The 27,424-nt window shown below is 28.8% G+C and overlaps 1 protein-coding gene across 1 annotated transcript in view; it reads left to right on the forward strand.

The window, feature by feature from the left end:
• LOC129984666 (FMRFamide receptor-like) overlaps positions 1–22,996 on the forward strand; it is a 34,943-nt gene extending 11,947 nt beyond the window's left edge. Inside the window, exon 2 of the mRNA XM_056094593.1 lies at positions 22,876–22,996. The gene's annotated coding sequence lies outside the window, so the exon portion shown is untranslated. The remainder of the gene's footprint in view (positions 1–22,875) is intronic.
• Positions 22,997–27,424: the final 4,428 nt, after the last annotated feature.

Consider the following 27,424-nt stretch of genomic DNA (forward strand, 5'->3'; position numbering starts at 1 on the left):
GAATCGTCCCCCTTCTCCGTTATATCTCTGAATTGTTTAGATTTGATAGACGCCAGAAAACGAAATAAGTTGTGTTTCAGAGATAATAAGAGAGATTCAGAGATATAACGGAATGGAAAACTCTAACGTAAAAATGAGGTCATTGTTAGAATCGGCCAAAATTATATTTTTGGACAAGAGTCTCTTTTGCAGTTCTTATTTTTCAATTGATTTTTTTTTCAATATAATATTTTATGATTTGTTGTTTTCTTTTTCGGGAAATGAAGAACTCAAAATTCCTATCTGTATCGTTGTCATCCTTCAGGGCCTCAATAATTACGCTAAACTCATTTTCATTTGCAGAAATAATTTCTCTCCACTCCGTATAATTTTGGGATTCTTCATATTCTGATGCCGAGGTTCCTTACCCTCAGTGAGGAGACTGTTATCCCCCTATTACGAACGAAATTCTATCTTACAGGATTCTCAAACTTTACAGACAATACTACTACAATGTCCCTGAGGAGCACTGGAGGATCCTTCGGGGGCTTTCTGACCGCCTGAGCGAAAAATTTAACTCTTTAATATCCAAACACCTTTCAAGCGACACTCCCATTGATAACCAGACTCGATCGGCTTGCCGATGTAAGAAAGGATCCTTCCAAGCTGAGGGTCAGATGCTCTCCATCGTTCGAAGTAATCTCGTTTGTTTCGTTTTGTCGTTTCGCACATCGATTTTTGGAAATAATTTCCTTATCACAAAAAATTTAGAATTTATTTTATTAATATAACTTACAAAATATTTTTTGAAGAAAGGATTCATATTATGCTGCTAAAAATTTAAGTTTAAGTTTTAGACCGTTGAAATAAAAATATCCATTTTAAAAACTATCTTTATTTTTTATCTAATTTTCAACAAACTTTCAGAATATTAATAAAAATATTTCTTAAACTAAATGATGCGTCATATGTTACTACGCAAATGATTTTTATTTGTCAAAACAATTCAGTAATATACGCGATAATGATTTAAGTCCTCATTTAATATCGAAATAACAAAAGAGGGGAAAAAAAGAAAAGGCGCTTTTTTGAGACATATTTCGACATTTACCAACGAATTTTACTTTATCTCCAATTTTACAATTTTCAGTACAAACACATTACAAATTGTTTTAAGCTGAAGTTTTGATTATAAAGCCTTATTTGAAATTTTCTAAAGTAATAATAAGAGATTATTCAGAAGTTTAATTAAATTTGTAAAGAAGTTTTTCACATTATGTTTCCAAAACGTTACTCATTCTTATTTTGTATTGAATCTTTGAAAAAGAATTTGAGACAAATACACATTCCAAGAACAATCTTATCTTCCAATTTATTTTTACTAAACTTTTAAAACGTATCTTTTAAAAGTTTGTCAGATTTAAATGCATTATGTTTCCAAAACTGTATTTCTATCAAAGCAATCGATTGGTGAGATAACGTGTTTTAAAAGTGGCATTTAATGCTGATATGCTATAGTTTGTTAAATTAATTCGGAAAAAATGACTCATCGAAATATATTTCAAAAATGCATTCCTTTCATTTTCAAAATAAAAATTTCAGCTCGTCTTAAGTATTACGATTCTTTGTATAAAACGTTTTATTCATTGATTTTTCAAACTTAATTTCTGATTTAAAAAAGGCTATTTGGAGTTTTCTGTTGTATTATTAAGAGAAGATAAACTTTTGAACGAAAGTTGAATATTATATTTCCAAAGGTTTACGCTTAAGTAAAGCATTCGGAAATCTTTGGCAATAAGTAAATTCTGTTTTGATTATTGAAATAGAAATTCGGGCAAATACCAACAACAAAAATATCATATTTTTAAATTATACATTGCTAAAAGAGCATATATATAGTTGATTTTTAACTTTGAATCATTTATAAAATAAAACTCTTGCAATTCAGAAAATTGCTCTACCCACATTTGGCATTGGTTTCTCTGCGCTTTAATAAATTTGCAATTATTTCAAAGAAAACTATTTTTAAAGGGATTTCCTCTAAAATTGCTTTCGGAAGTAATTATAAGATTTTTTTGGAAAAATACAACTGTTAGTTATTTACTCTTGTGACATTCGATGTTGATAATCATTTACGCGTGGATGATTTCAAAATAAATAAAACGGATGCTGTTAATTTAATTAAAATGAACATCGACTGAGATAAAAGAATAATTAAAATTATCATTTCTTTCAAATTATCGCAAGTTATGCTTATATTAATCTAAATACGCTCATTTCTTTTGGAAATTTAAATTATTCTAATATTTTAATTGAATTTTAAAAAAACCTGATATATTCGCAGGCATTTAAAAATGTGTTTGGCTAGAATTTCTTTAAAGCATAGTGAAGTATTCAAAAAGCAATTAAACACCCTCCGTGCTTTTAACATTGCTATAACCTGTAATCTCAGCCAGTCAAGCGAAAACAAGCTGTAATTAAAAACTTCTGAACAGCATCGTTTCTCTGCATAATGTTTCCGCAAGCATCTTTCAATGGGGAATTTAATTACTGCCAGCTAATAATTCAGTTACAGTTGCAGTTCGAGTTTAGACTCACAAAATGGCTAGAAAACTTTTAATTCTTTCAAAGCGCAGCACTGAATGCCAGAAGTTATGGTCATGTGCATTGTATAACTGTTTAAACGGAAATGAAATAATAAGGCGCAGACTGGAAAAAGAAATACATTTGCTTGATTTAACAAGGATGTACATTGGGAAAAAGAACTTGAAAATATTTATCAATGCTGAAAATGTTCTTTGAATGCGAATAGTTAATGCTTTAAATAATCAATATGTTCTGTCATTTTAAATATATTCTTACGATAAGGACTTACTCAATGGGTAGATTGCTGTTGAAATTCAGGGGAAATTCTATATCATTTCTGTTGCGCTTATTGGGGAAAAGTATGAGGCGATATTTCCACGACATTGATCCATATTCTGAATATCGAGTATAGTCGTGAGATACCGTAAATGTTATTCGGCAATTTGTACTAACAGGAAGCTAAATGTTGTTATTTGGTAACAATTTCTCGTTGCCTAGTGCTTTTGCAGTTCCTAAAAATGTATTTTGATACTCAAGCTTCCAGATGTCATTATTGTTTACTGTTGCAAAAGGCATTTCTTGAGCTTGTTTCTCATTTTATTTAAAAAATGATGGTTTATTTAAAATTCTCAAATGACGCCAAATGATTCAATGACAATAGACCAGGAAACTGAAGGAATAGTTTTTCTTAAATTTAAGAATATAAAATATAGACCACAATCCTAATTCGTAAAAAGTAATGCCTTGTTTCTAAAAAATTATAAATGTAAGAGAAAAAAAAATGATAAGAAAATTATATATATCTAATAGAATATACTAACCGGGCTTTATATTTTTAATGATGAAGCACTATTTAGTATGTTTATTATATTTTAAGGTAAGTAGTTAATATTTTTTAATTTCCAATATTTATTCATGAAATGATAAAATAAAGCCCCTGAAGGCTAAATGACGAAAATAAATTTTTTTAATAGCAAACAATGAACTTTTAAACATAACTTTTTAAGAACTTATACATTTTAAAAGAAAGCAACAACAGCGTGAATAACATGAAACTGCTTTAAAACAACATGTCTGTTTTTAAGCCATAAAAAAAACTTTGATTTATTTATTAGAAGACTCGACAGTGCAATGATTTCCGGCCCTCGACTTAAATTGAATGACCTGGTCCGACCCGGCCGGATATTGTCAGGAAGTAGTTGTAAGTAAATAGAACACAAAAAAGACCTGTTTTATCCGTCCAATACTGGATGGATTTGCAAAGCTTACAAAACGCGAAAAAATTAACTCTGAAGTTTTTCCGACCTATTTTTTCTCATTATATTGTATAAATCCCTTTCAAACCAATTTGATATATTTCCTTCCGAACGACAATTTATTTCGTTGTGATATATTTTCGCTTAGCAATGTAAGCATTAAAAAATAAAGAAAGAAACAACTCGTTAACATTTTAAAAACTTAAATCATAATCAGTAATTCTTCGGCAGAATTTATCATTATAATTTTGAAATTGTAATTTTCTTTATTTTCATAATTTACTGCTTCAAATTCGTCGCGGTGGCCTAGAGGTGAGGCTTCGCTTCGTAGCCGAAGAGCTTCAGGTTAGATATCTAATTCTACAAAAGAACGGTCTTATATTTGTGACCTGATGTCCCCACGCTAAAACCGACGTCGTGAGTCAAATGCCATCCCATTGGTACCTTCTGGAAGTTTAGAAAGAGGTGCCGACTTCAAGCAACAATATTTAATTCAACAGTATTAATTCAACGAATTATTTAGAAATTATTTCTAAATTTGGAAGATTACAATTATAAACAGAAGTACAATATATATTTATTTTCAATCCATAAGAAAAAGAAATCCATCAGATGAAAGGCCAATTAAAAGCATTTTTTTATAAGAATTGATTATTCATAGTCGATAAAACTTTAAAAAATAAATTATGATATTTTAATCTTTCTATAATGATGTCTGGCGTAAGGTCTTATTTCAGAAAAAGAATTTCCTTCCAAATCGATGGTAGATTCCATAATGAAGATTGTCTTTTATTATACAAGTTTTTAAGAATTTTGAAAACAACACATTGCCTAATGAAACTGCTCATGAGAGAACAACAATGTTGCATTTAAAATTACAAATCATGTCCTATGATCATTACAACTTATAAGCCAGCTCATGGAAATGTTATTCTAAAGTTAAGAATAAATGATATCCTGTTAGACAAAATATAACCAATTTTCCTACTATTGAATGTTATTTTCTTACTATGTGTTATGAATTTTAGGGCCTTCAGATAATAGATTTTTTTAAAAAAAATTTCCAGCTATCATTTTCCTTATTTACTCAACTCTTTTTATATGATAGAAGTATGGGGATCAAGAAGGAGGTTTCCCTCAATAAACTGGGGAAGAATAAGGCTTCGTCAAAGAAATGTTTTAGCCTCATGCGGTTTCCTCTCTCTTTTCTCATAATGCGTATTAGTTGATAGTGCGCAGGAATTAAATCATTCCTTCGCGAATTTTTTTTTCTTTTTTATACGAATAGAAAAATATAGCTTGCGGAGAAAATAAAATGCATCACAATTTGCAAAATCATTGCTGCATCACAGACTGCACTTTTCTATGACTCTTATTAGAAGGATGCATTAAATATGATAAATCCCACAAAAATCATTGAGTCTATCAATATCAATGTGTTAACATATAATATGAAATTTATCTTGTAATCATGTCCCAAGAGGTACATATATATATTTTTTTAATTACACCTTGTAGGTTAACACCAAATAATAATAAATAATACTTTAAAACCTAAGAAAAATATATTAAATAAATTTTTAAAGGCATCAACATGTAAAAATATCAATAGCGAAAAGAAGAATTATTTGTAAAATGGTCAAAATAATAGCATTTCGTTATCTGAATTCACCACCTGAAGCAAACTTTTAAGAAGTTGAAAAATTTAAATGCCGAAAGGATAAAAAAAATATTTGCTTACAAACATTTCCATTATAAAAGCATCCAGAAATATAAAAGTGCATTCCATCATTCCCAAGTAGCTCGTAAACTACGCAATTTAATAAGATAACTATTGATCCAGCATGAAGCCATTGAGACGGAAAACTGATGTACGGCATAAATAAGTAATTTATTATTAATCAAGTGCAAATTGCTAATGTGGAAGGCAGTGTTGATTAATAAAATGCTCAATTCCAATCAACAAGCATTAACAATAAATATAGGCTTCGCTGAAAGCTTCAAAAATGTTTTGCTTCTCTGAAAATAATGGAAGTGGAAAAAGCATAAAAACTACAATGAACATAAAAAAAACGAATATATATACACAAATATCATACGGATAGTAAAGAATAATACTTTAAATAAAACGTTTGAATTTCTTATTTTGAAGAAAAGGAAGATATACTTTTTTTATAGTAAAATACTATTCATTAGCGGAGGTTCTTTCAATGGCAGAAAATAAAGAAACTTAAGTGAAACAAGTATTGGTAAAATTAATTTATTGTACTTATTAATTAATTGTATTGTATTAATTTATTTTCCTTCATTGGTTAAATCAATTTATTTACTTTTGCGTAAAAAGAAATATTTATTAAAATCAATCTTCGTAATGCATCAAGTATAGTGGGAGAACCGGATTATTATTATAACTGCTTCTTTCTTAATTGCGTCAGGTTTATGAAATATATATCAAACAAATCATTCAAACATATTCGAAATTTTAATGAAGTTATGGGCATCATTCCTCGACATAAATAAAATTTGATCATTGATAGAATTATTTAGCTTGGTAATTAAATCAACCATTATTCTTTAAGCATTATAACTTAAGCTAAAGCATTTATATACTTACAAGATAATTTATGGTCTTTGGAAAAACTTAACTCTCTCCCTACTAACCCGGCTCACCACAGCAGGACAACTTCGTTCCTGTATTGACGGCCGGTATCTACTCTAAACGTATCATTGTGAAAGGCGCGTTTTAAGGCGATATTCATATCTGTCAGTGATCAACTACTTTTATGTGAAGAATGTTTTCAAAAAATTAATTGAAGATAAAGTTTACGAATGTGAAACAAAATAAGTATTATTGTAACACAGGCTGTTATTTTTTATTGAATTTTTTATTAATTAAATTCTTTTCTAATTTGCATGTGAAAAATAATAAAATGAAAGAATACCGCACAGAAATTTTTTGAGTAATTCATTTACTAATTATTTAGTCGAAAATTTTATATTCAAGGCAAGTATTATTATACCGGTAATGGATATGCAATACTTCTTCTAAGCTATGTTAATTTCTATTTCAGAAAATAAAATAAAAATGTTTTATGCAGGAATTTATAAATTTTGGAATGAGTTTTATTGAAGAAATACAAATTTAAAATTAAAAAAATCGTATTATAAGGCATACCTACAGTCCGCCCCAGCCGAAGCCATTCGGATAAAACGATGGGCCGCCGCAAAGCAACCCCACTCAGCGCTATGGCGCAGGACTAACTCTTGGAACTTACATTATCTCTTTCCATCTGACCTTGGATTGCCTATTCTAAAATCGTATTATAAAAAATCGTATGATGTGTCGTTATGATATGTATTAAATTCTGTAGAAACATAGTAGAGTCGTGAAATTCATGCGTTTTTTTCATTCTCAACACAATTCGAAATGTTAGTATTTTCATAGCTTGATTAACAATTAACAAATTAACTGATCAGTATTAATCTTATATATACAAAGGAATTCTTAATTACAAATTTGATAAAAAAAATGATATCAGGATTCTATGATACGAAATTTCAAATAAAAATTAAACAGCAAGCAATAATTAAAATATTTTTTTTTTATTTTAACAAAATAACCACATTTAAATTTTTTTAATTAAATTTGCTCTCCCTTAAAATTAATAATACAATTTAGAAAAAAAAATACGTAAAATACAAGACATTAAATTTCAATTTCAAGAAATTATAAGCCATATTAATAAAGTTACTTTTGAATGAAAAATTGAGCTAATAAGTTGATCGATGAGTTGATATGACATTTTTTCAACAAAACAGTTTTGAAAATATAATTATAATATTTCATGAAACGCGGATTCAAATTTGAAATGCCATGTGCATGAAATATGTTTTTATCTGTTGTATTCGTTATATGATATACATCAATAGTTTTAAATTAATTTTTAAATGACTTATCATCTTTGAATGATTTTACACTCATTTCAAAATTGCGATGACAAAAGAATTATTAGTTATAAAAGCATTAGAGAATTATTTTGAAAAAATGACAAAGTACATTATAGTTTAGTTACATTAACGTCCCATTTTAAAGCAACAATAGGTCTACTTTCAGACGCGCCTCGTCATTTTGAACCGCGTTCAGAAGGTCCCGTCAGATTTGGCGCGCACCAGGCCCGCTTAACGACAATAATTCGGCGAAATCCGGTTTGAAACATGAGACTCTCCGGTTCCGAAGCCGAGACCTTACCATCAGGCCACTGTGGCCTCCAAGGTGTTCTATTGGCATGTTTGCTGACTTCAATCAAAAACATTTGGTTGTTATTTAAGTGGTTTTGAGAGAAATAATATTTTTTTTTTACCTACCACGTTTATTCCACAATATGAAAAATCAATATACATTTTAAAACTGCTAACCAAAGTGAAGTAACTGATGGTTAATATTAATCAGCATTGCACCTCGCCCTTCCTAAGATTAAGGTTATTATCAAATTTATTAAACAGGATCCATATAATGACTCGTTTTACCTTCGTAATGTCAATGAATCCTAAAATTGTTACAGAGTTTTTCAAAATATAAATTCTTATTTCAATATTTATTTAATCAAATTTTGAAAAATTAAATATTGAAAAACCAAATCAATCTTACTTTTTTGTGGTTTCTTATTGATAAAATTCATAAACGTACATTCATGATTTTGATGTTTAAGAGCTTTTTTTCTGTTTAAAGATTTTGCAATATTTCAACAACTCAGTATAGGCGAAGGTTAAAAATCTCTTTCCGTAAAATTCTTCTTAACAATTTTATAAAATTAATAAAGACACCATTTTCTGTTACTCTGTTTGTTTCAAATATAAACAAAAAGCTGACACTTTTTTCAAATTTTTAAATCATCCTTGTAATGCTTATTTCTGCATAAAGATTCACAAAGTGCAAACTACGTTTTAAGAATATTTATCTTCAAAGAATATTAATAAGTATTGAAATGATCTCTGAAAAAATACCGATAGGTTAATGCTTAGACATATTTTATGTTTGAAGCACAATAAATAGAAAAAAATGAAAGATTTATAGATATTTTTAAAAATCTCACGGGGCTTCCTTTATTTTTCCAAATCACATTCTAAAATACAAGTTTTAGGAAAAGTAAAATAACATCTTCTATGTCATAAACTGAAAACTGCAAATAATTAAATAATAAAGCTTTTCATATAACAACTTTTAGGTTGAATGCGTTTTCATTTTAAAGTTTAAAAAAATTTATGTTTAAAGTTTGGGGGGAAAATAAACGTGCATATTTAAACGCTAATAGAGATCCTGTTTATTAATTTCAGCATTTTTCTTTATTCAATTATATTCATAGGGCCACATGCAAAAAACTATACTGTTATGCAAATAAATAATTTTTTAAACATTCCTGAACAGAGCAATAGACCTAAGAATCCCTACCTCATATTTTACTTATTAAAGGATTACAATTATTAATCTTTTTCAAAAGAATAAATCATTATGATATTTATTGTAAAGAAAAAACAACTATCAAAAACGATTTTCGCTAGAATCGTTAAAAAAAACTAAGATCGTCACAAACTATAGTTTTCTTTACAAACTCAAATCATATCCTACCCAAAACTCCCCTTTCTATAGCAGCGTTTCTGGAACAAAAGTGTTTTAATCATTTAAATGGATGAGGTAGTTGTTCCTAAAAATGTGGTAACACCGTTTTCACAAAAGAAATAAGGTAAACTATTTGTTTGACAAATGATAGTTTGCTTACACACTAATTATCCAATAAATTATACTAGTTTAAAAAAAGTATCATTATTATTTATTCTTCATAATTATTTATTCATCATGGCATTATCGTACTGCACAGGCCATTATTAAAAATGTTCAGCAGACAAAAATGGGCACCCATTTAAATAATTTCTTGTCATTCGTTTTAATAGTCTTACAAACCCTGTATTGTCTTCTTAACGAAACCTTATCAGCGTGATAGATTTGTATTTATTAAATGTCATTTTTGCTTTGAAATCAAAGTATTATTTTCTGAGTTGCCATTTTTGTGTTCGAATTTTTAGATAATCATTTAAAGACGCACTCCACTACTTTAAAAATGAAACTGATCACTTTCCAAAACAAAAATTTATTTTTAAAATGAATGAACTTTTTTTTCCCTTTGAAGTAAAAAGGGAAGGAAAAGAGATGTATAATGATGTTTCCCCAACTTTATTGAAATTTTTTTATAATGTATTGGATATTATGCACATAGAAGAGATTATTCACTCACTCATTCACATTATTCATAGAGAGACACAAACATTATTCCCTCCCATTGAGATAGTACGCTACAATAATAAATGTATACAATAAATCTACAAATACGCATTAATGTGAGGAAAAGCCGCATTACTGCATAAATTTATGTAAAAAATTGCAGTAGTTTTGCACCAATTAAGCGATTTTCATTTGAATCACATTATTGGAATGGATATAACCGACAGGATTCTAAAATTCTAGCAAGTTACAAATTGTGATTAAATATATAAGTACAGCACTTATTCAAATGATTTAGAGTAAGTAATATACAATAAATCAAATTGTGCATGAAAACAAAATAAATGATTTTATAAAATTAGTTATTGTAAATAGTGACATATTAAGATTCTGCTCCAGCACGAACTCTTTATAACATGCACAAATATTCTAGAATAGATATAAAATTAAGTTTATTTCGTTAAATTTAATTAGTAATTAAATGGATTCAATTACTAAATAAATATTTGTACTTAATAATTTAAAATAATTACTTAAATTATTTTAGGTTACTCGAAGTTTATGAACAGTAATTAATGTTAAGAAGCAAGCCTTAGGTCTTAAAATTACCATTTAAATTGAAAAATAGGGCATTCTAGAAAAGAGAGTACCGAATTCAGCTGCCAACATCATTTATCTTCTTTTCAGAGTCGAACACATAGTAAAGAATCTCATTTTTATCATTTCATTCATTTATAACAAATAGCCAAGCTGTATTCTTTTCGGCAAATCATGACATTTTGAGAAAAGCTTAAGGAAAGGATACAAGAAATTTAACCCTATTACAGCATCCTTCTTTCAAGCGAGTGTAAATGATCATGTATTTTCGAAATGCGGTGACTTGTCCCAATCCTCTATTATCATTAAGGGCAGGGTAAGCAATTTAAGAAGTCTGGAGGACAAGAATCCGAACACCGCCTCCATAGTCGAGCTAAGGGCGTTAAACGACTCGAGTCCAATTTGAACTCCCAGTGGAGAACACCCTTTATGCGGCGAATCTCATTGAGATCATAGATTAATCCCGCATAGATAGAAATTTGAATTCTAATTCGTTTTACGTCATCAACATTCGCTATCAATAGCGTAGGTTTGCTTGTCTGGAAACCAATTACACAAAAGGGAGTACGAGCGTTTTCCGCCGTCGAGTGTTGGGACATAAGGGTCGTAAGGAAAAGACAAACGGCATTAATAGTTAGTTATTCAGTTCCTTTGATGGAAAATTCTATTAAATTCGTGAAATATGCTGTTTACTTGGTGAAATAGGCTGTAAAAATCGATATACACGTACTTAATCACGTTTATATTATATGACATACCAAACTCGAAAAACCAAAATAATAAGGATGCAAATAATACACTTTTGGCAATAATATGTTATATACTCAAAATAATTTTTCATGGTTTCTTTTTCTTGTTTTCTGCTATCCTACTCGGTTCTGTATGTTGTGTAATAATTCAAAGAAATAATGACAAAAGATAAAACTGGATTATTTCCTAAGATTTTTCAGAAATAAACACTCTTAAAAATTCAGCATCTGCTTCTTCAAATAATATTTTACATATCAAATATTACACTTAAAATATTATTACCAATTATCTTTTACAGATATAAAAAGTCTACATACAGTGGTGGCCAAAAGTGTGGACATTTTTGAAAGTTTCATGTTTTTCAACTTTGCTTGCTTGTAGAATATATTACTTTTCACTTAATACAAATGTTTATATATCAAATTGAAGGTAATTTAATGTAAAATTTAATAACAAAAATAGTATTACAATATCTGTATTACAAAAAAAGTTACGCTCATTTTAGTAAGATCTATCTTAAATTTGCATTTTTTAAAGTGATACTTACACAATCAATACTTAGAAGGATAACCCTTATTTTTTAAGACAGCTTCACAACGCCTTTTCATCGAGTGAACGAGTGTTTGGAGTTCATCTTTCGTAATCACATGGTGCCAAGAATCAATTATAGATTCAATAAGTTGTCTTTTATTGGATGGATGTTTTTTTCGTACAAGAATTTTCAAACGTCGCCACAAATTTTCAATTGGATTGAGATCAAGGCTGTTTCCTGGCCATGGTAATGCATCTATGCCTTTATTTTGAAACTATGCTTTGCATACTTTTTTGTGTGGCATGGAGCTGAATCCTGCTGAAAAATAAATGGTGCTTTGTTGGGGAAGAAATCCCTGATGGAAGGTATCAATTTTGGTTCCAGGACAGTTTCGATGTATTTTTTGGCACTCAGGATGCCATCAATCACTTGAATTCGGCCCACACCATCTGCAGACATACATGCCAAAATCATGGCATTTGTTGTTGTTTTCATAGTTGCTTCAATGCAATCAGGATGAAGCGCTTCACCTACTCTAGGTCTCACGTATTTTCTACCATCACTACCAAAGAGTGATATTTTAGTCTCATCGCTCCAGATTACTTGCTTCCATTCATTTTCTGACCATTTAATGTGTTCTTTTGCCCACTTAACTCGTTTTTCGCGTTGCTTTTGATTTAAATATGGTTTTTTCCTTGGAATTCTAGCTTGTAGTCCAAATCCTGATAACTTTCTTCTTATTGTTCTTTAACTTACTGCAATACCCGCTGCATTCATTTCACATCTAATGGCATCTGATGAAATTTTTCTATCTTGAAGGTATAGCTGTTTAATTTTTCTATTGGCAGTAGCACTTGTGCATTTTCTTCGGCCTGATTTGGCCTTATTTTCCACTGGTTTCGTTTTTTCATAACGTAAGCTGAACTTTCGTACACCAGAACAAGTCACTGAACCACCAACTTGTTTTGCAATTTCAGCATAAGAGAAGCCATTTTCTCTCAATATGACAATTCGGCTTCTTTTTGTAGATGTCACCAACAAGAAGAACTGATTGGACATTGTTTAAAATTAGTTTAATTAAAAAAAAGGACTTAAAATATTCAAAAACAGCAATACTCTATTTAATTGTACTAGTATGCATCATTCCGCAAAATATTTCCACAACAATAACTCTTTTATCATCCAAATAACCTAAACTATAGTTACAGACATTTGATGGGTCCTCAGTACAGTGTTTGTGATTGGCTAGTACGCTTTTATTACAAAACACGTAATTATTCAAAACGATTTGTGTTTGTTTGTTCTACTAAAATGAGCGTAACTTTTTTTGTAATACAGATATTGTAATACTGTTTTTGTTATTAAATTCTACATTAAATTACCTTCAATTTGATATATAAACATTTGTATTTAAGTAAAAATTAATATATTCTACAAGCACGCAAAGTTGAAAAACATGAAACTTTCAAAAAATGTCCACACTTTTGGCCACCACTGTATATATGTTTCGTATTATTTCCTTTAAAAATTTTCTTAATAGAATAAATATCATAAAAATTTGAGAATCATATAACAAATTTAAAATTATACTCAAAAAAATTCATATTTCCTACCAATAACACATGTTACTGGGATTCATTTCATGCCTTTCTCTATTATACAAAATCTTTACAGATGTTAAAACTGCATTTTAAATTAAAATCACTCATGAAATTTGGTACTTTTTTATTCTTTAGAATATATTCGTTTTTGGTTCAACAGTTTATCTACAAGTGCTATTGTTTTGGTTTTTTTTTATTTTACAAACTTATAAATAAGCTTTCAGATGCATTATAAAAGCAACTTCTCCAGCACAAAGACATAAAGAAGACCAGATTAACAGGTCAGTAATGTTTCATATATCGTTTCCGTTTGACCAATATCGTTAACATAATCGTTCATTTTAATATTTGCCTTTTTTAAGCCAATCAAAGTTAGCCATTTCCTTAAAATTAAGATACAATATCTTGCATTTCATAGTTCAAAATAAATAAATGTTGCTTTGGCTGCATTCTTCTGTAGAAATACTTAGAAATTTTATCGCATAGATTTTTTAATTCCTTTTAAGGTAAGCTCTACAATAAGTACGAAATAAAAATACTGTTTGATATCATTTTTATTAAATAAATAAGGAAAGAGAAATAAAAACTTTCCTTTTTTTAATAATTTCAACATAATTAGTAATTTATTCACCTTATTTTTTCTTGCTTACCGTTATTTTTATTTCTTTGTCAGTGATGGACAGCATTGGCGAATTGCCACAATCTGTGTTTCAAAAGTAAAGGGGGAAAATGAATACTTAAATCTGAAAATATATGGCAAAATTATCTCAGAATAACTTTTAATTAAAAAAAATCTAAACAGTTTAGAAAAATATTTGGAGAATAACTTAAAAGTGTACTTTCATATAAGAAACATAATAAAATAAATTTTTTCTTGATTTGTGATAAAATACCCTTGTCTTAAAAAATCAAATACATATTTTTTGCTGCACCACACTACAAAAGTGCTTTCTATCTGTTTGATTGCTAAAAAACTTTCTTAAAATTGATTGATAAATTCCGAAAATCACTATATTTGTAGTTTTCTTGATTTTCAAAACGTAATGCTTTAAATAATAATGGTTTGCCTTTCTAACCCATCACTTTTTCTTCTGCTCAAATTTGAATGAATTTCATAAACTTGCAGTTTATTAATAATGGGTTGTGCAAAGAGAGCGCATTGTAGCAGCAGATAAATGTTACGAAGTGGATAATCTGTTACTAAATGGTCGTAAACTTTACACTGTCATGTTAGCGTCTCATTGAAGACATGATGTACAGAATCCGTTTTTATTGCTTATTTGCTTACCCGCCTATTCGGCGTGTTAAAGATCGAGTGGAGTAAATTGGTGACAGTCGGGGTGTTCACGCATGTCTCGAATAAAACATTTTCGGAATTGGCAAGCATTTAGCAATTAAAGTTCGAATGAAGATGTGAGACTTTACATGATATTTAGGAAAGAGCTCAGATTTCAGCAACAAATATTTAGTAGTCTCGCATATACATTCGAACGAATGCACGGATAGGCGAAATAATGATAACTATATATAGATAAATCGCATTTGTATCAGAAATACAACTTATTGGCAGTTTAAAAATATTTACAAATTACAGACAACGTGTTACTTTGCACCGATCATCCATCAAACACTATACAATAACTTTCTTCGTTTCCTTAGAAGAGTAACTCTTTGTTTGATACTTTCTAATTCATTGTTCTGGCAAACAATATTCATATCCTGAATAACCAGTTGGAATCATCATTTAATCATGCAAAGTAAAATTAATAGTATTAATTTTATTTAAGGGTTGTTTCTTTTATGCATGTAATCAATATATTCTTGGTAAACGGCATTCGGAGTGCATCTAAATTTCTTTTCTAAAAAATAGAACTGTTCAGAAAACTTAATGACATTTTTAGAATCTGTACAAATAAATTTAAATGAGTCATTGTGAAAATGACTCAAGGAACAAAATGGTGTTTATTTGCAAAACACGCTCCACGATTTTAACATTAGAATTAATTTTTAACTTTAGAAAAATTGACTAAAAGTCGCTTATTGATTTCAATCTTTTCGATTCCCAGTTCAAGACCATTTGCTAATGTCTCATTTTAATTCTGGATTAAATAATATTTAAAACATGTCGTGGACTTTACTTACTTTTTGGAATTATTTTTGCGATAGATATAAATTTACATTTCATTTATGTATGTTTTCATATTAGAAATTTGAAACAGAAATATTTAGATTTGTAATAACAGAAATTCTAAATCTATCCGGATAAGTATCACCTCCATTTTATTCAATAAATGAGGCAATAATTATTTCAATAGTGAATGTATTGTCCGAAGCAAAGAAGAAAATTTTTTAAGTGAATCTTAAATATTAGCTACTAGAGGAATAAACGATTAGTTTTTGTTAATATACTCGTAGACAAATATTCCTTTATTAGCTTGTTAAGAAAATAATCTTTTTATTGCTTATTATAATTTATATTTTTATTGTTCGATTTAAAATTATATATTATAATTGTTCGATTTAAAACAAATTTAAAAATTATAATTTTTAAGAAATTAATTTTTAATTATGATTATTTGCCAGCTAGTAATAAATAGTAGAAAATTATTGGAAATAAGAAAAAATTCTTAAAAGGTAAATGTCTCGAATTGGGATGCTACAGTTAAGGATTTCTTTTTATATTTTTCAATACCCTAAAAATGACTGTAGAACAAAATAAATTAATTTTTTCGGAAGTACAACGGACAAACAAATGGTGAAGATCGTCCTGTTCTCCACGAATGAGTTAGATCTACTTGTAATGGCTGAAAGAAAAGAATGGAAGTGAAAATTGTCTTGAATAAAATATAGAACCTTGATATAAAATTTCATTCGATCTCGATACAAGATAAATGTCGATAAATTATTTCTATACCTGTTTCGATTAAGTAAAAATGTCTATGCCTTCAGATACACTTTCGACAAGGACTTTGTTATTGGAACATTAATATCAAGTTTTTAAATTTATGTTTGCATTTGTAAATCTATAGTTCAAAAAGTATAAATTAATTTCGATTATAATTTCCTGTAACAAAAATCTATCTATCTCTGTTTAAATCCTTAAGTAGTGAATTGACAGCAATCTTCCTAAAAAATATGGTATCATGAAGGCGTATTTAAAAAAATAATGCGATTGTTATCGCTTATAGAATATTTATTTCCTGACACAGAGAATAAGACTTCAGTTGCAAAAAAAAATTATTTTTTTATTTTTATACACAATGAAAATGCAAATTTTACACTTGGAAATCCCACTATGGATAGCGGGATTATATTTTTAAAAAAATGATTATGAAGATGAATAACAATCGCAACAATCTTCTTAGACGAAAAAAACAAAAATTTAACAGGTTTTTATGCGTACAAACTTCTCTATATGAACACTATCTAAATTAAATTAAAACCATCAAATGATCAGGAAATACTTTAGGCTCAGGAGCTCAAAATGCTAACTTTATAATCTATATTCTTAATAAAATTACATTTCCAACTGTTGTAATACGTTTACAACCTTACAAACTTTACTGTTTGAAACGAAGAATAATTTAATTGGTAAAAATGAAAGTGAGTTGATTATTTACATACTGAATTCAGGTCCAGATAGATTTATTTCTAATTACTTTTGTATGTTTCACTTTCGAATAATTTTTAACACAATGAAAAAAAAATCGATATTTAATTTTTATGATGTGTCCCATTTGTTAACTTTGACCACTTCTGACAAATCTCGTCACATCAGAAGTGAAAAAGGGTATATCCTGAAAATCAAACTGAATAATAAGCAAATTAATAAAATAATTTAATGACTAAATTATAATATGAATTTTCTTAGAAATGTATGGCTAATTTGTTATCAATCTTTCGCTGCAATAACTATCTCGTTACAACAACGAAAGCAATAAATTAGTTATATTTTTATAGTTGCTTATGCAATAGCTATGCAATGAAATCAGTTACATTTAATGGATTTGAAATTTAATACAACTGCCATTCTTCATTGCAAATCTGTTGCAGCATGCGCTAAGCACTTCATCCATCTGATCAAATGCATCTATAGCAGAGCTATCTTTAAGTCAGATTTGGTTGTTTTAAAAACATATATTTACTTTCGTAGAAAATATTTTAGTTAACTAGAATGGAAGAAATGAAAATATTAATTGGTAGAAGAAATTATGACGAAATGATCATTCCAGTTGCACATAAATGCTAATCTGTCACATCTGAAGCAAAATGCCTCAGATTAGTGATAACTTCTTTCGATTTTTTTTTTCTGCATCAAAAGGTAATTACCCTTCCCGATGTGCAAAGATTTCCCTTTTCCTTTTCATTTTGTATGGGAACTCATTACAGGAAAAAAAAATTTATTCCATAGAATACTGATAACTGGCGAATGTTTCAATTTGAGAAGATCGTAGTAGAAAATGCATTTCTTGCTCATATTATAATAACCTTTTGTGTCATTGGTAGCGTTATCTTTTTTAACGGTGAATGCAGAAAGCTTCAATCGTTTCTCAATTTTAAGTCAATTTAATTGTTTTCAACAATTTCAAATGCTAAAAAAACCCATTTTGAATGAATTTATGTGCTTAACTCATTTATTTCAGAAATTTGATTATTTAAAGAAAATCAAGGTTTCTATCAATAATATATAAACATTTGTTATAATAATTATAAAGGGAATTTCATTTTAAACTGCATTTTCTGTTCAAAATTATCTTCAAATATTGCTCGTAAACGGTTAAGATTAGATCTTTATTATAAACCACTGAACATTCTAAATAATAAAATGATCAGAATTCGCATTTTAATTTAGAAAATGACATTGAACACAATATTCCGACAGTAAAGATTTTTAAAAAATATGAATTACATATTTCACATTGGAGTGCAGCTGATGAACTCGCATTTGTAGATCTAATTAGAAAATAGAAACCATTTGAAGTAGTATTAATTAATTTACAACAATGTGCATCTTCAAGGCTGTTAGTAAAAAAATTTGGAAACATGTGTAAATGGTTATGAAAGCCTATTAATAATGACATGCAAAGTTTCGAACACGAAAATTATATTTTAATGGCAAATATCTCCGTCTACTTCACAAAACTCTGTGTGAATATGTAGTAAACATGAATGGTCTGCGATTTTGCCAAATGTTTCATATTATATCTCAGAGATAGCGGAAAAGGAGATCAAAAAAAGAAATTTGGTATTTTTAGAGAAGGAAAATGATTTAAATTAGCGAATAAAATAATCAGTTTATAAAAACTGAAACATGAATCGATGAATCGATTTATATCAGTGCGTTGATAATGTTAAATGATTTTTTTATATATTCTATTTTATAAATTGTTATGCAGTTTCTTAAGTTTGAATATAACTGTTTATAAATACCGCGTTGCAATTTTACAATAGATGTATTAGTAAATATTTAAAAATAGTTTTAAATTTGATACTTGCTCAGACAATCTTTCATTTACACAGAATTTCTTTTCGATTCATGCAAATGATCTATTGATCATAAGTACGTTCATGATTTAATTTGTTATAGGACATGGCCCATGGATAGCTTACTAAAACAATTTTCATCGTTTTAATTCCGTTCATTTTGTTGGATTTTCATCATAGGGCATTTAATTATAATAATGCTGGTGTCCTGGTATAGGGGTAGATGTTCTTCTCGTGATCGGGGCTTCCCAGGCTCGAGTCTCGTTTCAGGCATGGTCATTCTTCTTCTGTGCTCTATCTGTGAGGTGTGTGAATGTGCCCCCCACCCCCTCTATAAAAAGGGCTTGTGGAAGCGAATCCGGTGCATGAAGTCGTACTCTTGGCCCAAGCTGGCGCTACTGAAAAAAGCAAGAGACGCTTACTCAACTTAAATCGCTCGGCGGGCTTGTAAAGTATCGTAACAACAACAATTATAATAATTTAAATATTTTATATCTTCAATTTATAACTTTTATTACTGAAAAAAAAACTAGTTTCACTCTTTATGAATGCATTTTAAACAATTCAGAAACAGTTATATGCAAGGTGTGGTTTCGAGTGTCTATAAAGGCCGATACTTATAAAAGTGCAGCTTATCTACAAAACAAGAGGCCACTGTTCATTATTCGTTGTTGGGCGCCGCCCGCTTTCAGCTCAGTTTCATCTGAACTTTTAGCTACGTAAATATAGTTTTGTTTAAACAGAGCCTGTTGATTTTGATTTAAAAAAGTGTTACTTTGGTTGGTTCTTATTTGAATCGAAATCCAATCTTGCCTAATTTATACATTGCAAATGTTGGCACCGATTTTTATCTTTCTTAAATCAATTAATTTTAATTTTCAAAAAAAAATAAATGGTGGATTAAAAATGTCTAAAGAAATAAAATATCTTTATTATAGAACAGAGCATATTGTAAAATTATCAAAGAAAATGTGACTACACTTGAGATTTTGGTCACTCATTATAGGTTTTAATTTTTACAGCAAGGTTATTGGGCTGGTCTTCTTGTTTTTCTTATTATTACATTGTTCTATATTGTTTGTTCACTGATCCTTTTGTTGATTATATACGTTTAAATGTGTGCAACTTGACATAAGGCATTTAAATCTATTTTTAAAGAAATATAAAAGCACGAATAACTTTGAAAATTATTCTTCGAGTACTTTTTGAAATGTAAAGATAAAAGTAATTTCTGTAATTGTGCTTCAACTGCCAAGAAATTTTTTGACGTTTCCCTCCATTTACAATTGTAAGTTGAGAAGAAATTTTGTTTATAGTATCTATTGAAGATAATATCTTCAGTCGATAATTGAAATTCCTTCCTTCTTCTATATAATTAAAAAATCTGTTAATTGTTCTTCTTTGCTATTTTATGCAATTCGCGTTATTGCCGATCTCCTCTCTTGATTTCACCTTTTCGTATCGAAGAGGCAGTGAGGAATAAGCAAATGAGTTGCTCATTCATGCAGATGGATTCATTATGTGGAGAATTAAAAAAACACAGATAGTTTCGTATCCTAAATCAAATAAGTTAAAATGAATTAAATTGCAATAAGTAAGTTAGAATGATTTTCAGGATAAATATAACATTTAATTTCTTTTTCTAAAAGCACATCAAATATTTTCAATATACTTACAATAGACTGAAAAATTGACTGGAAAAGTGTATACAAAAGTCTCGTAAAGTTATCCTGCATTAAGTAGATTCAAATTCTCAACCATCGAGAATAAATTTATGAAATTCGTATTTCAGTCTTTGAGATGCAAGTGCAACTGACACGAAGGTTTAAAACCACTCGCCATTCAAGTATCCTAAGGGGAAAAAAAAAAAGAAGCGAGACAGAGGTGCAGAAATAACTCTCCATCCATATTCTTTTCATTTCACTTCAGCAAAGCCATTTCACAGTTCAAAGAATTCCATGGAAACGGAAAATGAAACAAAACAATTATTTGAAGCGTTTTATTCAGTAGGAAAAGTTTAAAAGCGTTTTGTTATTCTTGAGCATTCAGCGAAATATTTCCTGCAATTTGTAAATGTTGTAACCAAATTTCATTACCTCGATGGTTCATGTACTGCACATCAAAGCAGATCAAGAGTTTCACGTAAATAAGGTAGAGATGAAACATACTGTTCAAATAAATGTCATAAAAATTCAAAGAACACTTAAATTTTTTATCCCACAATTTTTTTATATATACATACATATATAAAGTAAAATTACTCAATTCTACCAATAATTTTATCATAAAAAATATGTAGATTAAGTAGAAAGTCAAATTTTACTTAGTAGTTAAAAACCTGTCCAGAAGCATGTGACCATGCGTCATAAGATTACCACAAGTACAAAGAAATGAATGGCTGTTGTCGCACACATTCAAACATACAAAAATAAAATGAAATGAAATAACAACTCTCTATGATGTCAAAGTGACATTTAATTACAAAATGTCTTGCTTTTGTCTTTTTTTACATTTTTATCTGAAATGATAAAAGCACTCTGCATTTCTTGTTTAGTATGACGCGTTTAGTTTCTATTTAAATTATTTGCATTTTCTAAACTAAATTTATATTTCAGCGGCTAAAGATTATGGGCTGGAAACGTAGTTCTGATAAAGATTTATCACGCGTCCTCTGTTTGATCTAGTTTGTAGGCGGGGCGCCTTCTCAGGTGTTTTCCATGTCAATTCACCACAGTCAAGAATTCAGTGTTGAAATGTAACTAAACTACTTCATTCATTGAGATGTTAATGTTACTAAACTACCTAACCAAACGAAATAAAATGAATGCTAAAATTAAATAAATACCTTTAAATACGATATGTTAGGGTAATGATTCATTTTTAATTAATTATCTTCTTCAAACATTTCAGAAAATGAGTAAACGAGAACTTCAGTAATTTGAAATTCTCATTCGAATTATTAAGTTATTTTTCTGTATTCACTGAAATTAAAAACGTGCCTAGATGCAAATTGTATAGTACCTGTATCACTGAAAGATCTTTGATCTACATATAGTTTATTGATTCGTGTAAAAAAAGGCAATATAACTTTTTTCCTTTCACTGTTTCTATCATATCAGGAAGATTAATTTAAATCAATATCTCATAAACTCATATGCAAGAATTATGATTTTAAATTTAGAACCCATCATGTTGAATAGTTCAAAAGAAGTTGTTTTCAAGATTAAAAAAAATATTTTTCTATCTTGAACGTTTTGATGTTAGCTGCACTCATAATTTAATAATAAGCGATTATAAAAAGAAATTAATTTCTTTCATATTCAAATGTTAAAAATTCACAAATTTCAATTGAAATTCAGATCTGATAAATTTTTAACATAATAAAGGATACAATTACTGTGAGCTACACCATTGAATTTTTTATGAATTTCTAATTTATATTTCATACTATAAATTCAAAAAATTTCAGATTATAATTAAAAGATACCTTGAAAATATTTCCCATGTCTTCCAATGTATTATACCACAAACATATATTACACTATTATCCCTCTAAAATTATCTTTGAATTCAAATGTCAAGTTAAAAAAATTTTCTATCAAACTTTTTATTCATCAGAGTGTCTAGTCCAACTGATGAATATACTGCAAAAGATATCATATATAAAGAAAAATGTGTAGAACACAGCGCGAAAAAAATTTTAAGGATCAACTAAGCGTTTAAGGGAAAATGTGCCTTCTCATATAATTATTGCATATTTACAATTACTGAGTTTTCTATAATGTATGCTTATTTTGTTTCTTTCCTTTGCAGTTCCCGATTTCAGAAAACGTCATGAATTGGATTTATGTTTCATTTCATATTTACTATTCAAAGTCACTAGCTGAAATCGGCAGTATCTCTTCACACGACTGTTACTTCAATAACAAGGCTGTTCTCGAATATTTTTGCACGGTGTCACGTGATGCGAACATTCCACCACTATTGATGTTGTGTAAATAAATGCTATCAAAATGGCCTCTCGTCCTCGATCTTTGCTCTCTTTCGGTTTCTTTGTTTCTCTTAAAATGCTGCTGGCTAAATGAGCGGTCAACACTCCAAAAAGTTTCAACGGATCAGATTTTTGGTCATTTAATGTCGAGGAAATTTGCTTGCTAAAGGATTAAGTAAGGATTAAGTAAGGAAACATCACCAAAAGTGATGTCTAAAAATAAGATATACCTTAATTTAACCGATCTATTTTGAAATATTAAAAATCACCTGATCAACACTTTACTTATTAATTAGTTTTTTATTGCAATAACAATTCAAAAGAAAAGAAAAATACTTAGTACTTTCCAGTTATACTGGAAACCTAATGCAGTATCTAGTTTAAGTTAGCTATAGCTTCATCGCAAAATTCTAATCTAAAGGAAAAGACAAATACTGAAATTTAGAGCGACGAATTCAATGATTCAGAATAATAAAATACAAAATGTATACCATGTCTTGAAATTAGCATAAATTCCATGTTTAACTATTTATATTTCTTTCGAAGTATAATCGGCAATGCTCTTCATAAAAATTATGTAATCAGGCATTAAAAACAAAACTGATATCAGGAAATTTTCAGATCAAAATTCGAATTCATTAAAAAAGTAAGAAAGAAAAAAAATCTGGGTTTCAAATTCCGAAAAATTTAGGCAAATCAGAAAAGAGTCAATATGATTTCAGATTTATTTAATTAATTGTTTATTATTTCTATTATAAACTAATTGGAAAAATGATTCCGTAAAAATAACATTCTGGAATCATCAACTAAATAATTCTGCATGTCTTTCCAAGAATGATCTAAAGCATTATAGAACAGAAATCAAATAAACCACAGTATACATTGTAAAACAGAGGACAAACAATTAAAGGAATCCAGCAGCAAAATTCAACAGTTTGAGAACAACTGTTGTTATCTGAAAGTGAGATACGAAAAGTATTTGAATTCCTTTGATCAATATCTTGGATTATTTTCTAGGCTTAAGAAGTAAAGGCCAAGACTTAAACCAATTCTTTGTTTAAGTCTTGGCCTGGAAGTTTTTAAGCAATTTAATTTTGAGCAGTGTCCTTTTTCTTCTAGAGTTAGGGCATGTACAGTTTACAATGCCCATATTTTCAAACATCAAGTTTTGATGAGAAATTGTTATTTATGCTTAGAATATTTCCTGCTAAGATATATCATATTTTGTTCATGCTGCAGTGAAATAAAATAATCCGTAACTACCTGAACTGAGAAGACACTGTTTACCAAATCAGTTTATACAAGACTCTATTATACTTAAATAATATATATATATATATATATATATATATATATATATATATATATATATATATATATATATATATATATATATATATATATATATATATATATTGTTCATAGTTCATATCAAGTTATTTAAAAAAAATCAGAGCAAGTGAATTGTCAAAAATTATTTTAATTATTAAAATCTCCTAACTTTATTTTTTTATATAAAATTGAAATTATTTCATCAAATATAATTACTTTCGTCTGCAAGTGCGGCGTGAATTATTGTCTGAAAGGCAATATGATACATTTATTTATTCCCATAAACTTAATAATATCTTCTGAAAACTGTAACAAGATATTATTTCAGTGGCAATTGTAATGTAAAATGGAATTGCCATTTTGAATTAGTAAATGAAGAATTATTAATTTAATATATTCATGTCAGAAACTGAAGCCGCATTTTCAACGAAAATCTACATATCAAGAGCTAAAATTATTTTTACAACTAAAATCAATTTATGTTTGAAATAAAATGTCAAGCAACTGAAAGAAATCTGAGACAACCTGAGTGAATGTTCAAAAGTAATCTACAGAGATTAGTATTTAGATATACTTCTCTATTGTCAAACCAAATACATTTCTTACTCCGATAGTTAGAAATTTTAATGATTCAGGATGTCAGATTTTTATAAACTGAAAGGTACAATTTTATTTTTCAAAAGTCTTCCCTATTTAAAAACCTTGCCGCTTTCTGCATCGTCTATTTGAGCTCCATTCGGTAATATCTCAAGCAGATCATTTGCAGAAATCTATCTTCAAGAAAGCACAGCGCTCCATTTTGTCATATGATGCGTTAGATTAGTTGCTTAGGATTCTGGAAGTTTCATAAAATTAAACAAATTTCTTTCACAATGTAAAATTTGTCTTATTTTGTGAAAATATCGATTGATAATGTGAAAGTAATGTGTCATCTTACGAACATCAGGATAATATTTAGGCAGTAGCATCTGCACATATTGTATATCATTCAATTTTCCAATTGCACATATCACTGTCAACAATAAATTATACAAAAGTTAAGAATATTATTAAATCGATATAAAGATATTAGAAAAGCTCTTTTGTTTTTATCAGACATGCTTCATGATTGCATATTTATGAAATTCCATATTTATTGTCAATTAATATATAATTTTTAAAAAATGTCTTGAGTTGAATTCCGTTACTCATAGATATGTCTAATCTTTTCAATTTCTTTCATAATAAAATAAAAGCCATAAAAATTTAATACTTTAAAATATACATACAAAAGAACCGGCAAGGACCAGCAGTTGCTCGAACACTGTCTCCAAGCCAACTCTTTTATCGTGATCAATGAATTTTTCACATCTGGCATTTTTTTATATCTAAAATAAATATTTCTCAGAAAAAGTGGGCTTAGTCATAATAATTTGGCAAATAAAACTTCATAGAATGTCCATTTCTAGTTAGAGATATTCTCTTCTGTATAAGATGGGCGTGTTTCCCGCATTCGTGTGACATAAATATCGAGCCAAAAACCGTAAACATTCTTTTCAATATCTAGCAATATTGAACAGTAGAAAAACTGTTCGCTAGTCTGACTTTCTTCTTGTATTTGTCAACTTTTGTTGTGGAAGAATTGCATTTTTCTCCGAATTTCAATGGAATGGGAATGAGGTCGGTATTAACGGAATTCTACAGCTACGCCTAAAATACGAGGGTCAAATTTTGAGATTTGTTTTTGGAATATCTGATATGCTTTTTTATTCTTAAATAAACTCCTTTTGAAACGCACTACAGAATGATATTTAAAAAAAATTCCAGAACCGTGTCTTTCTTTGGCGAAGTTCCAGCTTATTGATTGGAGTTGAATCAAAGTTGAAAACCGAATTTCCTCGAAGAAATGTATGTGTGTGCGTAAGATTATCGGTCAAATCTATTTCATATCTACCTTTCTTTTATTCACAGGATATGGAAGATCGGAAGGAAAGGTGCCGAATTATAATGTTTGCACCATAAGCCAACAGATCAAAATTACAATTTTTTTTTAAAAAAAACTTCAATAGCTTCAAAATGCAAGAATAAATAATATTATTTATAATATGTTACATAAATTGATAAGATTACAAATAATCCCATGTTACAAGTAAAATTGCCATAAGCAAATTAAATTTTCAAATTCAATTTGTTGCAATTGGTAAATTTTAAATTTTCAAATTCTGGATATATTATAGAAGATATAAGATTTTCTTGACTCCGTCCTTAGATGATATAGAAATGTTTTTATTCATTTATTCTTCTATGCAAATGACAGAAAACTTCCATTCTTCATGCCTGATTTTTATACCAATGTAAAAATGAATTATTTTTATTAATGAATTATTTTTATCAATGGTAGGAATAATTATTTTTATTAAAGACAATTTTATGAAGGGAAGCAGTATCTCAGCGCTTTAAGATTGACTGTTATAAGGCTGATTTATAATCAGGGTCTTGAAATTTAAATGTTAAGAAAGAGTTCTTAATTAGAAAAATAAAAATCTATTATTGTGGTAAAGCATCTGCGTAGATTACAACCGTAGCGAACATCGACAACCAAACATCTGTTGCCAACATTCGTTTTCACAAGTTAACATAAGCTAAGCGATTACAATTCTTTCATCGATACACAAAGTGTACCTTACATTCGGCCCCGCTCAATATAAAATTTAGACAGACAGAAGAAATTTTAAATTGAAGCGTAAAAATAAAAGAAACAAAGTTTTTGATGAAATCATAGTTCAAGTCTCTGGGGAACACAGACCAGTTAATATCTTTTTGATGATGGCTCAGTGACTCTCATTCTCTTCGTCTGTGCTGTTTTCCTTGATGGTTGGTGAATTTCGTTTAAAGTAAGGGCGAAGATGTTGTACGTGGACAACCTTGATAAATTTGTTCTGCTGTGTTGTAGACTTGATCTCGTAGCACACGGCCCGACTGGACGTATAATCACAAATGGTCCTTTGAAAATAGAAGAAAGTTTGTGATCTCCTTTTTTCGGCCAGTCGTACTATACGG

This window comes from Argiope bruennichi, chromosome 9 (assembly GCF_947563725.1).
Source record: "Argiope bruennichi chromosome 9, qqArgBrue1.1, whole genome shotgun sequence".
Taxonomy (NCBI): Eukaryota; Metazoa; Arthropoda; class Arachnida; order Araneae; family Araneidae; genus Argiope; species Argiope bruennichi.